This window comes from Podarcis liolepis (genome assembly GCF_965112155.1).
Source record: "Podarcis liolepis genome assembly, chromosome: 7".
In the NCBI taxonomy this organism is placed as follows: Eukaryota; Metazoa; Chordata; class Lepidosauria; order Squamata; family Lacertidae; genus Podarcis; species Podarcis liolepis.
The window spans coordinates 66,310,838-66,316,837 of record NC_139561.1 but is presented as its reverse complement, the minus strand read 5'-3'; positions in this window follow the sequence as shown (position 1 = coordinate 66,316,837).

Genomic DNA, 6,000 nt, shown 5'->3' with positions numbered 1-6,000 from the left:
GGCTGCCAGGGCAGGAAGACACAAACAAGCTCCCTCCCTCCCCTGCCTTAACCCTTTCTGAACTGAGCTGCCCCAGGCATGATGCTATTGACCCCTTCCATGCCACAGTCTTTATTGCCCCCCCCCAGAGCCTTCCTGCATTTCTGCCAACAGCATTAACCCTTCCGTTTCTCACACATCCCTCTGTGTTGCGTTAATGGCATTTGTTTTCGGAAATCCAAAAAGCAAGGAGGACTTGGGGGTGTGCCATTTTTGCATGTGCTGCACCTGCAACTTAGGTGTAAAACTGACTTATTGTGTCTGCAAGAAGCTGATGAAGTATACTGACGGTCAATTCCACATTCAAAGCATGTGTAAAGGACAGTAGCGTAGCGTGGGGGGTGCAGGGGGGGCCGGCCGCACCGGGCGCAACATCTGGGGGTTAGGGTTAGGGGGCGCAAATCCACAGGTTAGGGGGCACAAATTACTTGCCTTGCCCCGGGTGCTGACAACCCACGCTACGCCACTGGTAAAGGACATGGTTCCCACTACGAAGTCTGCGGACTGTAGTTTGTTAAAGGTGCGGGGAACTGCAGCTCTGTCGGGGATAAACCACAGTTCTCTGTGTGTGTGTGTTTACACACACACATATCCCTAAATCAAATCTTTTGGGGGTTGTGGGGACATTTTCAAATTGGAGATATTGCTGTGGGCATGACATTCCCTACAACCAAGCTCACACTTCAGCCTGGTATATAGGCTATAGTACAGAGGTCGGCAAAGTTTTTGTGGCTTGGGCCAGTTCACGGTCCCGCAAATGTCGCGGTGGGCTGGAGTGTGTGTGCGTGTGCACATGCATGCATGCACAAACACTATTTCCAGCGCTCCTTCCAGCGTGGAGGAGGCATGCGTGCCTGCAGCCAATGGGAAGCCGGCCATAAAGTGTACATTTGTATGTGATTTTGCCTAACATACACATTTTTGCACCTCAATTATCCCAAATATAACACATTCTTGTATGTTCCTTTCACCAACATGGGCATCTCAATGCACACTTTATGCTAGTGTCCATTCCCCTCCCTGCCTTCAGATTTTCTCATACCCCCTCCTTTTCAGAGTATCCCTGATATAATAAAATCCGGATTGAGGGATGGGAAAGTGTGGAAAGGGAGTCATTTGAAGGAGAACGTAAGGTGAACAACAGAGAATTAATTGAAGTACAGAAAGCTTATTATCCCCATCAAATGACAAGTCTGTTTGGGTGAGTGGGGGCCTGCCCTGCTAACCTCAGACAGCTTCCACTGACCTGCCCTCTTACTTACAACCTGGCATGAGCTGTCAGCTTTCTCTCCCTTCTTAGTATTGCCCTTGTAGAACTCAGCTGGGAGGAGAATGGGGACAAAACTAGAAGAAGTTGTCTCTGCCTGTTATTGGCTCTGGCACCACCTACTGGGAGCCTCCCTCCCTACAATGCTACCAGCTCCAGTGGACACCAACTACCACTGACCCTGAGATTACAGGATTTGCTGATCAGAAGTTCGGCGGTTCAAATCCCCGCAACGGGGTGAGCTCCCGTTGTTCGGACCCAGTTCCTGCCCACCTAGCAGTTTGAAAGCACGTCAAAGTGCAAGTAGATAAATAGGTACCGCTCCGATGGGAAGGTAAACGGAGTTTCCGTGCACTGCTCTGGTTTGCCTGAAGTGGCTTATTCATGCTGGCCACATGACCTGGAAGCTGTCTGCGGACAAACGCAGGCTCCCTTGGCCTATAGAGCGAGAAGAGCGCCGCAACCCCAGAGTCGTCCACGACTGGACCTAATGGTCAGGGGGTACCTTTACCTTTAGTATATAGGGCAGGTATCAACATGAGTCTCTTTTTGCAGCAAAAACAGTGTGTTTTAGCACCTTAAAGACAAACAAATGCATTAAATGTCCTAAGTGCTTATGGACCAGATAGTCAACTTATTCAGATGCATTGATCTAATTGTGGCCCTTGGGTCTGTCTGGCACTGACAGGGTTAAGAGTGAGAGCCTCTTTTCCGCCCCACCCCACCCTGCTCCCTCCCAGTCAAGAGGAAGTTTTGATCATACTCTTTCCTGGGGAGATTTAAATTGCAGGAAGCCACAGTAGAACCTATAGCAGTTGCCAGAGGTTATTTTTGTGGCTGGTCTTTGAACTGCTCAGAATGTTGCTCCTTTTTAAGAAAAACAATTATAATATCCCCCCCCCCTAGAATTACTATAGCAAATGGAAAATAAAACAAGAGAAATGTTTGAGATATAAAATACAGGAGATTACTTTTAAACTGTTATCACACAATATATAATAAAGAAAAGAACTACAAACTGTTTTTATAGATATTTTTTATTTTTATTTTAGATCGCTTAGAGATTTTGCTACAATCAAAGAGTGTGTGTGTATGTGTATATATATCAATGCTCCCAGAAATAATAAATAATAATTGACATAAACTGCAATTCCCCCAGCACCAATAGAAGAAGAAGAAGAAGAAGAAGAAGAAGAAGAAGAAGAAGAAGAAGAAGAAGAAGAAGAAGAAGAAGAGGAGTTTGGATTTGATATCCCGCCTTTCACTCCCTTTAAGGAGTCTCAAAGCGGCTAACGTTCTCCTTTCCCTTCCTCCCCCACAACAAACACTCTGTGAGGTGAGTGGGGCTGAGAGACTTCAGAGAAGTGTGACTGGCCCAAGGTCACCCAGCAGCTGCATGTGGAGGAGCGGAGACTCGAACCCGGTTTCCCAGATTACGAGACTACCGCTCTTAACCACTACACCACACTGGCTCTCCAATACATAACAAAGCAGCTCCATTTCTATAAAGAGCCTTTGGACATCATTTTTATGGTATATTCATTATATTTTTTTGCTCATGGTGGTATCAGGGAGGTTGTGTGTAATCCAGTTTTGGGGCCGCCACACTTCGTTCCCCATCAGTGTACGTCCCATAGATTCCTGCTGAAATCATGTAACTTTTTATGCCACAAGTGCTCTGGAGGGAATTTTCATTTGGAGATCAAAAGGGGACATAGATGACGTTCATGTAAGATAAGAAACAAATCCCTGGCTGAGACAACTGCAGAGGCTGCTGATCAGGTACTGGGCAACCGCTAAGATCACTTAGATCATCTGGAGAAATTCTACTGGTGGCAGCACGCCCTACAGAATATCACAGGGCAGTGACCCCAAATGGGTATCTCCTGCCATGTGGAATGTCCTTTGCTCTGCCAGTCATGGAGCATCACCCATCAGTTGCTTCAGGTGTCTATTTTGCTTAGGCTTCCTCTGTTACCTGTTAGGCTTCCTCTGGACCCTGTTATTTCTGAATTCTTCTTTTAACCTGTTTTTGATGTTGCATCTCTGCTTTTTATGATACTGGGTTTTCTGTTGTTGCATTTTGTATGCCGCTTTGAGATTTTAAATCACTCATTGGCTTTGAAATGCTGCTAAAGGAATGAACGAGCAAACACAAAGGAACTGGTCCCTTGCTCCTTAACCTCCAAAGATTTAAAACTCGCCAGCCAAACCAGGGTCCCTAAGCATGACTTCCTGCTGAAAGATCCCCTTTCCTTCTTCCATTGTCATATCTCCAAAGGGGAAGATTCCACATGTCCCATCTGAAATAGCCATCCGGGGCTCGGGTGGGAGGTCTCGGTGCAAGGAAACCTTGCAGAGGCAGCTTGAGTGACAGAGACAGATGCTGCCACCGAAGCTACTCCAGCTGTCCAGATAACAAGGCCAAAGGGCAGGGGGAAATCGCACCCAGCTATGTGGAAGGATACATGGGCATCTCTTGCTGAGAAAAGCAAAAGCAAACCACCACCAGCAATATATTTACTACGGCTAGTCAAAATAAGTAACCTCCTAGAGAGCAACCAAAGCCTTGATCTGTGGTCTGGCTTGCACAGCACAATAAGCCAAACAACGGCTTACCCAGACTGCGTGAACATGCCTGCTCCCCAAAAGGAGCTCGCAGTCACTCCTGCCAAGTATGAGCTAAGCCAAGGTTATCCTTACTAAACATAAGCTGTAGCCAATAGCAAACCTTTTAAGCCATGTCTTTTACTAGGAACATAGGAAGCTGTCTTATACAGAGCAAGTTCTTTGGTCCATCTAGTCAACCTTTTTATACCTACCGCCCACTAATGCATCTTTCTTGATGGTAAAATTTCCTTATTGCCCACCAGTGCTTGATGGAAGGAGGATTCAGCTTGTGCTGCAAAACCCCTTACCGCCCACCTAGAACCCTGAAATGCCCACTAGTGGGCGGTAGGGACCAGGCTGACAACCCCTGATCTAGCCGGTGGTGGCTGGCGCCCACTAGTAGGGCAGAACACAGGGAGGTCAACACTAGGGGGAGCCGGAGCCAACGAAAGCCAGAGCCATCTGAAAAATTCCAGTTTTCTCCCCATACACAATCCTGCTTTCAATACTATTTGCAACTGCAAATGTTCTGGTGTGGTCATACCACTTCATTTCCAATCAGGCAGATCCTGTAATTTGCTGCTGAAATCCCATAAATGTTGTGGGGTTTTTTTGTTTGTGCGGCATTTGTAGTGCTGCAGACTCTCCAGACAGCAACAATGTGGCAAAAATGTGGGGAAGTAAAGCAGAACTAATAAAGCAGAACAAATCCACCACCAGTGCACTATTATTGTGTCAAAAATGCGTTGCAGAATACACCGGAAATAAAACAGCAATGTGAAGAGGCTCTAAATCCACAGGCGCCAGAGCTGATGTGGAAATTATTTCACACCTAGACTTTATCTGGAGGAGCTACTTTCCCTGGGTGGAAAAACGATGATGATGGTGATGATGATGATGATGATGTTAAGAATGATAATAATTATGCAACTTAAGGAAAATGGTCAGTGATAGGGAAATGAGGCATTCAGGCAACAGAGCACACAGGCTTGGCAAATCCTACTTTTGGGAAGTGAGAGGATGCTGGGCTGGAAATAGCAAGCCAGACAAGAACAAACAAATGTTTAAAATAGTCTGACTGCTGCCTCCTGTGGTGTGAATCATCTCGGTTTCCAATGGCTTCTTATTTTCAGTGTGGCAAAACACTCACAAAGGCAAAAGTGAATGACTCGCACATCTGCGTGAGGGATTCCCATCAGGAGAGAGCTAAGGATTTGAATTATATATTTGTGGGAAATTGCGGGGGGGGGGGCCTAATAAGAGGCATGGGAAAACCAGCCACTATTTCCTTTCTCCCTTTTTGAAGTTTGACAAAACTTCAGGGCTTTTCCCCCCAGCTGGAACTCACTGGAACTGAGGTCCGGCACTTCTAGGGTGGGCGCCATTGCCATTATAAGAGAACAAGGGAGCTGTTCTTGCACCTCTTTTTCTAGAAAAATAAAACTGCACAACTTTATTACATTTACACATAGATCTGTGATGGAATATCTCTTATCACCGATTGCTATATAAAGATGGAATTCTTAACAAGCTGACGTTGATGTATGCTTGCTTGCTTATTTATAACAACGTTTTTATACCCCTTGACTGTAAAAAAACACCACAACCTGTAAGCAGTTTACAATATAAAATAAAGCATTAAAATAATTAATAAAAACAGTTTAAAACAGGAAATTCAAATGTGATTAAGATCAACAGTAGCTAGAAAGAGATAAAATGTATGTGAACTGTCTATGTGTCTGGATAGGCTTGCTTAAACAAAACTGTTTTAAGCAGACACCAAAAAGATTACAATGAAGTCTCTGCCTGATGTTAATAGGTCAGGTGTTCCAAAACATAGGTGCTGCCACAGTAAAATAAAAATAAAAATGATTTAATTAGTATTATGTGGAACCATTAACAGAGGCAGTTCTGTGGACTGAAGGAGCCAAGTGGGCCTATGAAGGATAAAGTGATCCCACACAGGTAAACTGATTCCAAGCTGTTAAGGACTTTGTATGCTAACAGTTATACATTGAACTGGGGTCAGTAGCAAATAAGCTACTGGTGCCAATCTCTGAGCAGAAGTTTTATATGCTGACAGG